This window comes from Nerophis lumbriciformis, linkage group LG30 (genome assembly GCF_033978685.3).
Source record: "Nerophis lumbriciformis linkage group LG30, RoL_Nlum_v2.1, whole genome shotgun sequence".
Classification (NCBI taxonomy): domain Eukaryota; kingdom Metazoa; phylum Chordata; class Actinopteri; order Syngnathiformes; family Syngnathidae; genus Nerophis; species Nerophis lumbriciformis.
This window is the reverse complement of record NC_084577.2, coordinates 24,302,587-24,312,586: the sequence shown is the minus strand read 5'-3', so window position 1 is coordinate 24,312,586 and position 10,000 is coordinate 24,302,587. Positions and strand designations below refer to the sequence as shown.

Genomic DNA, 10,000 nt, shown 5'->3' with positions numbered 1-10,000 from the left:
ATATTTATAAAAAAAAATTGCCCACGGGCCGGGTTGTAAATATATAGATATATATATATATAAAAATTGGCCACGGGCAGGGCTGTAAATATATATATATATATATATATATATATATATATATATATATATATATATATACACATATATATATATATTTACAGCCCGGCCCGTGGCCAATTTTTATAAATATATATATATATATATATATATATATATATATATATATATATATATATATATATATATATATATATATATATATATATTTATATTTATATATATATGTATATAAATATAAATATAGATATTTATATATAAATATATATACATTTTATAAATATATATATATATTTTTTTTTATAAATATATATTTTTTATATATATATATATATATATATATCCATCCATCCATCCATTTTCTACCGCTTATTCCCTTTGGGGTCGCGGGGGGCGCTGGAGCCTATCTCAGCTACAATCGGGCGGAAGGCGGGGTACACCCTGGACAAGTCGCCACCTCATCACAGGGCCAACACAACAACAACAGACGGACAACATTCACACTCACATCCACACACTAGGGCCAATTTAGTGTTGCCAATCAACTTATCCCCAGGTGCATGTCTTTGGAAATGCTATTATAACCTATTATATATATATATTATATATATATATATAATATATTATATATATATATATATATATATATATATATATATATATATATATATATATATATATATACATTTACAGCCCGGCCGGTGGTCAATTTTTTTTATAAATATATATTTGATTTTTTTTTAAATATTATATATATATATATATATATATATATATATATATATATATATATATATATATATATATATATATATATATATATATATGTTCCTTGCGCACTAATTGACTAAAAGAGCACGCACTTGGTGCGATGATGTCATGTTATTGATGGGAAAATGCATTTTTAAGACAATATGATTTGCCTGAGCATTGCCTTTTTGCCTTTCCATTAAGAAAAATAAACTAGTTTTTAGTATACATTTGCTGGTTTCAAGAAATGTAATGCCGAGGGCATATCATTATGTCAAGATAATGGCACTAGCATTTACTTAATTTAAGAATATTTTCAACATATTGAGAAAAAAGGTCTCATATTTGTTTTTTCTATCAAGAAAAGTGCACTTGTTATAAATGAGAATATACTAATTTTAAGGTATTTTGGGGTTCATTGAGGTTAGTTAATTAGGGACCGAGTCCCTTTGGGACAGAGGACCCTATTGTATTTCTAGCGTTTTATTATTATTATTCCGCCACCTCTTTGAGCTGTAATTTGATCCCCTTAACATGCTTCAAAACTCACACACATCAGGACTGGCGAAAATTGCGATCTAATCAAAAAACCAAACCCCAAAACTCAAAATTGCGCTCTAGCGCCCCCTAGGAAGAAAACACAGACAAAACTCCCAGTAGAAATGTCGTAGAGACATGAAACAAAAACCGCTATGTAGGTCTCACTTAGACCTAAATTTCATTCACTCACAATCCCCAGCAAAAATCAACAGGAAGTTTGCAATTCCCCCTTCAAAACAAAAGTTGAGTAAAAACAGTCACCTTTTTTCAAACATTATCTCCTCTGAGCGCGTTTGTCGTGTCGGCTTCAAATTAGCATAGGAGAGAGATTGAACCCTTCTGATTAAAAGTTGATGAAAGAGTTCTAATTACTGCTCCGGTTTAGATTTTATGAGCCCTCAAAGTCGGTCCCGTCCATCGCTTTAATTTTATTTGTTTTGGAAAGTCTTGACAAGCCAAATTTTCTTGTTCTATTGGCAGATAATTTTGCTTAGTTCAAGTAAAATACCCCTATTTTTTTTTCTTTCTTGTTTTTGAACACTGACTTCTTGCAGTGTATAAGCTGCTACTTTCCCCCCCCTATGCTTTAAACCCTAGTGTTACCATATCTGAGTTATTGTGTAGAAATATGGGGAAACAACTACAAAAGTACACTTTGGTCACCACTTTGTCAACAAATGCGTGAGCAAATTGTTGAACAGTTTAAGAAAAAACGTTCTCTTTTTCTACATTACAATTGCACGTACAAATATGCATGAAAACACTCCTACAGACATCACACATGGGACGGTTTAGTAAGTATGATTTGATTTAGTTATATTGTAAAATTACAAACGTTGCTTGGAGTGATGAATAAAGGCATATTTTGTAAATGTTTATTTACATACCTTAATTGTTTCCAAACGGTGTCTGGACAGGGCAGTAAAACGACTGATCAGACAAAATAGAAGTCATCGTCATGGACCCACTAGCCACGAAAGCTAACTCTCCAATCAGCTAAACAGACTCAATAACTCCACGGTGACGTTTTGGTGAATTTACTGAGGAATTTGTGAAACTGAAACAATACAAAATGGAATGCCATTGTAAGTTGCTAATGCTAACACAGACACTAGTAGACGCTTTAGCATATTAGCAAATGCTAACGATGCTAGCTTCATTACATTACGACATCGCTCACAAATATGCACGAAAACACTCCTGCAGACGTTAGAATAATTGTTTCTAAATGATCACAAAAGCTTGGTATTACATTGAGTTCCTGGCAGGGAGACGAGAGCTGTCTTTGGGGCCTACCAGGAGGAAGGCTCGTAAAACTCCACTGTGACTTCAAAGCGGACAGATGGCAGGATCTGCCCAATTTCCAGACGAACTCTCTTTGAACTATTTTATGGAACTCTTTTTGAACTATTTCACGACCTCTTCTTTTTAACTGTTCGGTAACCAAAGGCAACGCTGTTTACGACCCACTTCCCTCTGGAAGCAGCTGTGGTCAGGTGGGGGGAGAAAGTCAAATAAATAAGGAGTGCAATCTTTTGGCAGAGCGTGGCTGACACTGTAAGAGGTTACAGGTCGACACGTTTTCTCCTCAATATTGAGTCCAAATTGAATTCTGCCTCTGTTTGATTCTTTGCCTCTTGTCTTGTTTAATAGATGTCATCGGTGTTGGAACCTGACAGCAGACATCACACATGGGATGGTTTTAGTTATATTGTAAAAGTTACAAACGTTGCTTGGAGTGATAAATGAAGAATTTATCTAGCAGAAAACTCTATGGACGGTTTTACTTCCGGTGTAAGGCATTAAAACAGGAAGTACATCTCTTTAACCCGCCACACCTGCGGTGAGCGAACTCGTCCGAAAGATGGCACCATTGCACAAACAATTACACACACCTTTTCAGTGTTTCTGCTCGTGTTTAATTTAAACATTATGGAAGTCGGCGAAAAAAAATCCACATGAACAGCCGCGCCATTTAATAAGCCGCAGGGTTCAAAGCGTATAGGTATATGTTATACAAACAAGCATGTTTAAATAGAATCTGACACATGGTGTAGACGGGAGATACGAGGACATGGGCAAGCCTCAACATCTGGTTTGTCGTCGTGTGTGTGTGTGTGTGTGTGTGTGTGTACTGTTGTCAACCCAACACTCCTGTTCCAAAACAGAACCAGGTAGAGTGTCGTAATGGAGTAGACTACTTCTTCTGGGACAGCTAGTCCACAATCACTTGAGTGTTCCCTGGATCCCAATTAGCAATAAAACAAGCAGCATGGAGAGCAAATGAAAAAGACAAGTACACAAACTTCTCTTCAATATCTAATTCAGAAAGGAAACCTATACTTTCAAGAACTGCCAGTCACATTTCAGCCAGTGATGATCAATAGAACTAGTAGCCATAGTCGTCCAAGTACCTGGCAAACACAAGTGTGCAAACATGTCCCAATTATGTCCAAAGAGTCAATATTTAGTGTTTCCCATATTTTCATTGATTTTACTTTAATTTTAGTCTTCTTCTCAAAATTTTTTTTACCTGCAAGTCTAAATCCACAGCAAACTACTTCCGAGTGTACTCGGCATCAGGCTCGGCCCTAACCAATCTGGCGCCCTAGGCAAGATTTTAGGTGGCGTCCCCCCACATCGGCAGTGAAGTGTATATACTCACAAGAAACCGAATAGCTTTGTCTTTGACCTTTTTTTTTTTACTTACAACTATACCTAATATATAAAGGGGTGGAAAAGTGACTATTACCTGCAGGGCAAACATTAGCTAACCAGAAGGCAATAACAATGTAAACAAAAAACACCTGCTTAAAAGATCTAATACAAATGTCCCTGAGGAATGTAAGGTGGGAGTACTGTAATTACCTAACGTTACATTATTATTTTCCATAGCAATTTAGCCCACTCCACAATATTAACCCGACGTTAAAACAGAACTAGCTATTTATTGATTAGCAATTGCCGAATCATGTAACATTAGCTTAATGCTAAAAAGCCAGGTTACTATCACATTCTGTAACAGACAAATAATTTCATGTAGGCTAACGTTACCTACTTGCTACCTCTGTCTTTTCTCGTTTCTCCTCCTCTTCTTTTCTCTTTTTTCTTCCCTGGGCACCTGACAGTTTTGGCCGTTTTGACATCTTGTGTTGATTTTTCGATGTGGTGACGTCCAAAAAGAGTCATGATACGGGAAGGGAGGGGGCGCACCGTGCGGGGGGAGGGGGGGTGTAATGTTGTAACAAATAATATTTATATTAAATAGGCTTTACTTTGCATTTTAATTAACGTGGGATTATTTTTTGTATTTAGAAATAATAGTACCAACTTTTTTATTATTTTTTTTTTTCTCTCCAACATTTGTGGAACTGGCGTGGCGCCCCCTGATGGACGGCGCCCTTAGCATTTGCCTATACGGCCTATGCCACGGGCCGGCCCTGCTCGGCATTAGGGATGATGTTTGAAAAGAAATTATCGAGTTCGAGCCCATTATCGATATTCCTTATCGATTCTCTTATCGAATCCAGACGGGTTGTTGTATATGGAAAAAAAACACAATATTTGGTTTAACAAAAGCTCACTTTTATTTTATAAGAAAAAAATAAAATCAAATAAATAGATAAATATTGACTGTTGTTACCCAAAGTATATTAAGTGGGATTTTTCAGAAAAACAAATATATACAGTAACACAAAAACAACCTGTCTCTGTGATCACTAAAGGTGTATAAATAATAATATAGTGTTAAATAAAATCAGTCCCTTGGGCACAAAACTGAAAATAATACAGCTCTCCAAAAAGTGCACTTCTGCTGCTATTGGAACATACTAACTACACACACTATGACACTAAGAACACCACAGTCATCAATCAACAATTCTTCCCCCCTTACATGAGAGCGAAGCCTGGCTGTTCTGCCCTCACTATACGTGTTGAGGTTATACAGCTTGGCAGACAGCTAACAAACAATCCAAAGCAGATTAATCCATTTAGGCCAGGGGTGCTCACACTTTTTCTGCAGGCGAGCTACTTTTCAATTGATCAAGTCGTGGGGATCTACCTCATTCATATATATAATTTATATTTACTTATTTATGAAATATATGTTTTTGTTAACAAGTTAAAGGTGTTTAATGATAATGCAAGCATGTTTAACACATATAGTTAATATTGTTAATACATTAAAGGTGTTTAATGATAATACAAGCATGTTTAACACATATAGTTAATATTGTTAACAAGTTAAAGGTGGTTAAAAATAATACAAGCATGTTTAACACAAATAGTTAATATTGTTAACAACTTAAAGGTGGTTAAAGATAAAACAAGCATGTTTAACACATATAGTTAATATTGTTAACAACTTAAAAGTGGTTAAAGATAATACAAGCATGTTTAACACACAGAGTTAATATTGTTAACAACTTAAAGGTGGTTAAAGATAATACAAGCATGTTTAATACATATAGATTCCTTTCTTTCATGAAGACAATAATATAAGTTGGTGTATTACCTGATTGTGATGACTTGCATTGATTGGAATCAGACAGTGGTGATGATAACGTCCGCATTTTCTAATGGAGGAGAAAAAAAGTCCTCCTTTCTGTCCAATACCACATGAAAGTGGTTGGTTTTTGGCATCTTATTTGTCCAGCTTCCGTACTCCTTTGTATACACTTTACAAGAAATACATTGTCGGCAAACTCCGTAGCTTGCTAGCTTGTGCACGCCAGCTTTCTGAGACTCTTATTTTGGTAGCGCAGGCAGGATGAAGCAGAGCTTTTATTGTGCAACTGTGCAGTCGGTCTTTGGAGTTTTGACGACAGGTACGGCGCCAGAGTCTGTTGAAATAAAGTGTTTCTCGCCTTCCAGTCGGTAATTTTAATGAGCTGGCAGCAGCCAGCGTCATCTCAGAAGACCCTCGGGTGCCGTGAATGTCAATCAAGTGACGAAAGTGACGTCATAGTGAAGATTTATGATCGCTCATTTTTAGGACTATTTTTTTAATGCCTGGCTGGTGATCGACTGACACACCCTCCGAGATCGACCGGTAGATCGACGACGTAATGAGCACCCCTGATTTAGGCTCTTTATTGTTGTTGATCTTGCTTTGTCTTTTCCTATCTTTACTTTTGTCTTGCACTGGGCTGTTATTTTTTATTTTTTTTAACTGAAATACACACAATGACAAATGTATAAGCTATTTGATTCAATTAACATACTGAAATGTAATACACAATATGTAAATATTAGCTTCATACAAATATACAGTACTATCATCAAACAAATACTTCTGAGTGTTGAAACTATTTCGATGGTGGAAATACATCCATTGAAACAGTGCGCAAAAATCGTTTTTCAATAAACATTTTAGTATCAAACTTAAACACTTTCCACCTTAATATTGAGTTACATAAACAAGTTAAACAGTTTACTTACAGACTTATCTTGTCCAAGGCTTGTAAGAGCTAACACAACTTGTCTACTTCTCAATTGTCTCAACCTGGAAGTGGCCTAACTAATGAGGCGTAGTATCTTCATATCGCCACAAAGTGTCAGTAAGAGTCTACAATCAAATGGGCATAAATTGCTGTCTCACAGGGCATTTCCTGTACGTGGGAAGGGATTCGTTCCCAGGGATTCGAATAAAACCATACTTGCCAACACTCCCGGATTTTCCGGGAGACTTCCGAAATTCAGCGCCTCTCCCGAAAACCTCCCGGGACAAATTTTCTCCCGAAAATCTCCCTAAATTCAGGCGGAGCTGGAGGCCACGCCCCCTCCAGCTCCATGCGGACCTGAGTCCGCTTTCCCACAATATAAAGAACGTCTACAGTAAAGCAGTCTGTCTGCCGTAAACAGCAATGTTGTGACACTCTTAAACAGGACAATACTGCCATCTAGTGCATTTGATGAAAGCACTTTTGTGCGTGCCACATAGCAATGCATAATCAGAGAGGGTGTTCAGCATGGTTAGAAAGATAGTGACAGAGAATAGAACAAGGATGGACAATTCAACCCTTAACTCAACAATGAGTAGATGAGTGTTATGTGTGTATATGTGTAAATAAATGAACACTGAAATTCAAGTATTTCTCTTATATATATATATATATATATATATATACATAGGGCTGGGTTATAAAACCATATCAATACATATGTCGCAGTTTTTCCATCATTTTATTTGGTAATACTAATACTTTTTAAGCGAATATCATCTATACCGTTTATCATGACATCATGCAACATTTTCGACTGTGAGGGAGGGTGTTTTTATGACTATCATACATTTTCAGTATGGCAGTTATTTTTGTTCTTCGCCGTGATGGCAGTGACAATTAAGGGATTCTATCCTATTGTAGTCACTTCTAAAACTCCATTTAGGCCCAAAATATGTGGAATATGCTTTAAAGATTTTTTATTTTATTTTTTTTATCTGCAATGAAGCGGGAAACCACTGCACAACAATTGACCATAAAGACACAGTCTTCTGGTGACAACAGTCACCGCTGCTGCCCACTGCTCCCCTCACCTCCCAGGGGATGATCAAGGGTGATAGATAGACTACTATGAACAGCAACATGTAAGTGATAAAAAAAAACTAAATTTCCATATGAGTTGGGAAATTGTGTTAGATGTAAATATAAACGGAATACAATGATTTGGAAATCCTTTTCAACCCATATTCAGTTGAATATGCTACAAAGACAACATATTTGATGTTCAAACTGATAAACATTTTTTTTTTTTGTGCAAATAATCATTAACTTTAGAATTTGATGCCAGCAACACGTGACAAAGAAGTTGGGAAAGGTGGCAATAAATACTGATAAAGTTGAGGAATGCTCATCAAACACTTATTTGGAACATCCCACAGGTGAACAGGCTAATTGGGAACAGGTGGGTGCCATGATTGGGTTTAAAAGTAGATTCCATGAAATGCTCAGTCATTCACAAACAATGATGGGGCGAGGGTCACCACTTTGTCAACAAATGTGTGAACAAATTGTTGAACAGTTTAAGAAAAACCTTTCTCAACCAGCTATTGCAAGGAATTTAGGGATTTCACCATCTACGCTCCGTAATATCATCAAAGGGTACAGAGAGTCTGGAGAAATCACTGCACATAAGCAGCTAAGCCCGTGACCTTCCATCCCTCAGGCTGTACTGCATCAACAAGCGACATCAGTGTGTAAAGGATATCACCACATGGGCTCAGGAACACTTCAGAAACCCACTGTCAGTAACTACAGTTGGTCGCTACATCTGTAAGTACAAGTTAAAACTCTCCTATGCAAGGCGAAAACCGTTTATCAACAACACCCAGAAACGCCGTCGGCTTCGCTGGGCCTGAGCTCATCTAAGATGGACTGATACAAAGTGGAAAAGTGTTCTGTGGTCTGACGAGTCCACATTTCAAATTGTTTTTGGAAACTGTGGACGTCGTGTCCTCCGGACCAAAGAGGAAAAGAACCATCCGGATTGTTATAGGCGCAAAGTTGAAAAGGCAGCATCTGGGATGGTATGGGGGTGTATTAGTGCCCAAGACATGGGTAACTTACACATCTGTGAAGGCGCCATTAATGCTGAAAGGTACATACAGGTTTTGGAGCAACATATGTTGCCATCCAAGCAACGTTACCATGGACGCCCCTGCTTATTTCAGCAAGACAATGCCAAGCCACGTGTTACATCAACGTGGCTTCTTAGTAAAAGAATGCAGGTACTAGACTGGCCTGCCTGTAGTCCAGACCTGTCTCCCATTGAAAATGTGTGGCGCATTATGAAGCCTAAAATACCACAACGGTGACCCCCGGACTGTTGAACAACTTAAGCTGTACATCAAGCAAGAATGGGAAAGAATTCCACCTGAGAAGCTTAAAAAATGTGTCTCCTCAGTTACCAAATGTTTACTGAGTGTTGTTAAAAGGAAAGGCCATGTAACACAGTGGTGAACATGCCCTTTCCCAACTATTTTGGCATTTTAAGTTAATTATTATTTGCAAAAAAAATAAAAAAAGTTTATGAGTTTGAACATCAAATATGTTGTCTTTGTAGTGCATTCAATTGAATATGGGTTGAAAAGGATTTGCAAATCATTGTATTCTGTTTATATTTACATCTAACACAATTTCCCAACTCATATGGAAACGGGGTTTGTATGTTTTCAGATTGCGCTTGTTCTATTTTTAAACAAAGAAAACAATCTGAAGTTGTCTTTATTTTTAAATTATCATGACATGATTTTTACCAGTCCGGCCCGCTTGGGAATAGATTTTCCTCTATGTGGCCCCTGAGCTAAAATGAGTTTGAAACCCCCTGACTTCTACAGTTTTCAGCCCTGCATCCACGTCATTATTCATGGATTTTAGTATTTAAATAAAAAAGCGGTGATCACCAGCATGCATGGCGAAGAAGTTGGGACTAAGTTTGGCCCCTTTAGGTGTTAAGTGGGGACCCCTTGCACATTTGATAAGTAGCCTTTCAAAACATCCAACTATGACCTCTGTGCACACGCACGACCCCGTGGAAGTGCACCATCCCGGTGGTTATTATCTGCATGTGCGAGGAAGCATCAGGCAACATGGATGCTTGATGACAAAATGCACCCCCCCATGAAGGAGAGACCGCGGGCCCGGAGAGG

The 10,000-nt window shown here is 37.3% G+C and overlaps 1 protein-coding gene across 2 annotated transcripts in view; it reads right to left on the bottom strand.

Annotated features, from left to right (window-relative positions):
- The window catches only part of LOC133572810 (cGMP-inhibited 3',5'-cyclic phosphodiesterase 3A-like), a 143,974-nt gene that overhangs the window by 133,789 nt on the left and 185 nt on the right, over positions 1-10,000 (bottom strand). The window lies entirely within an intron of this gene.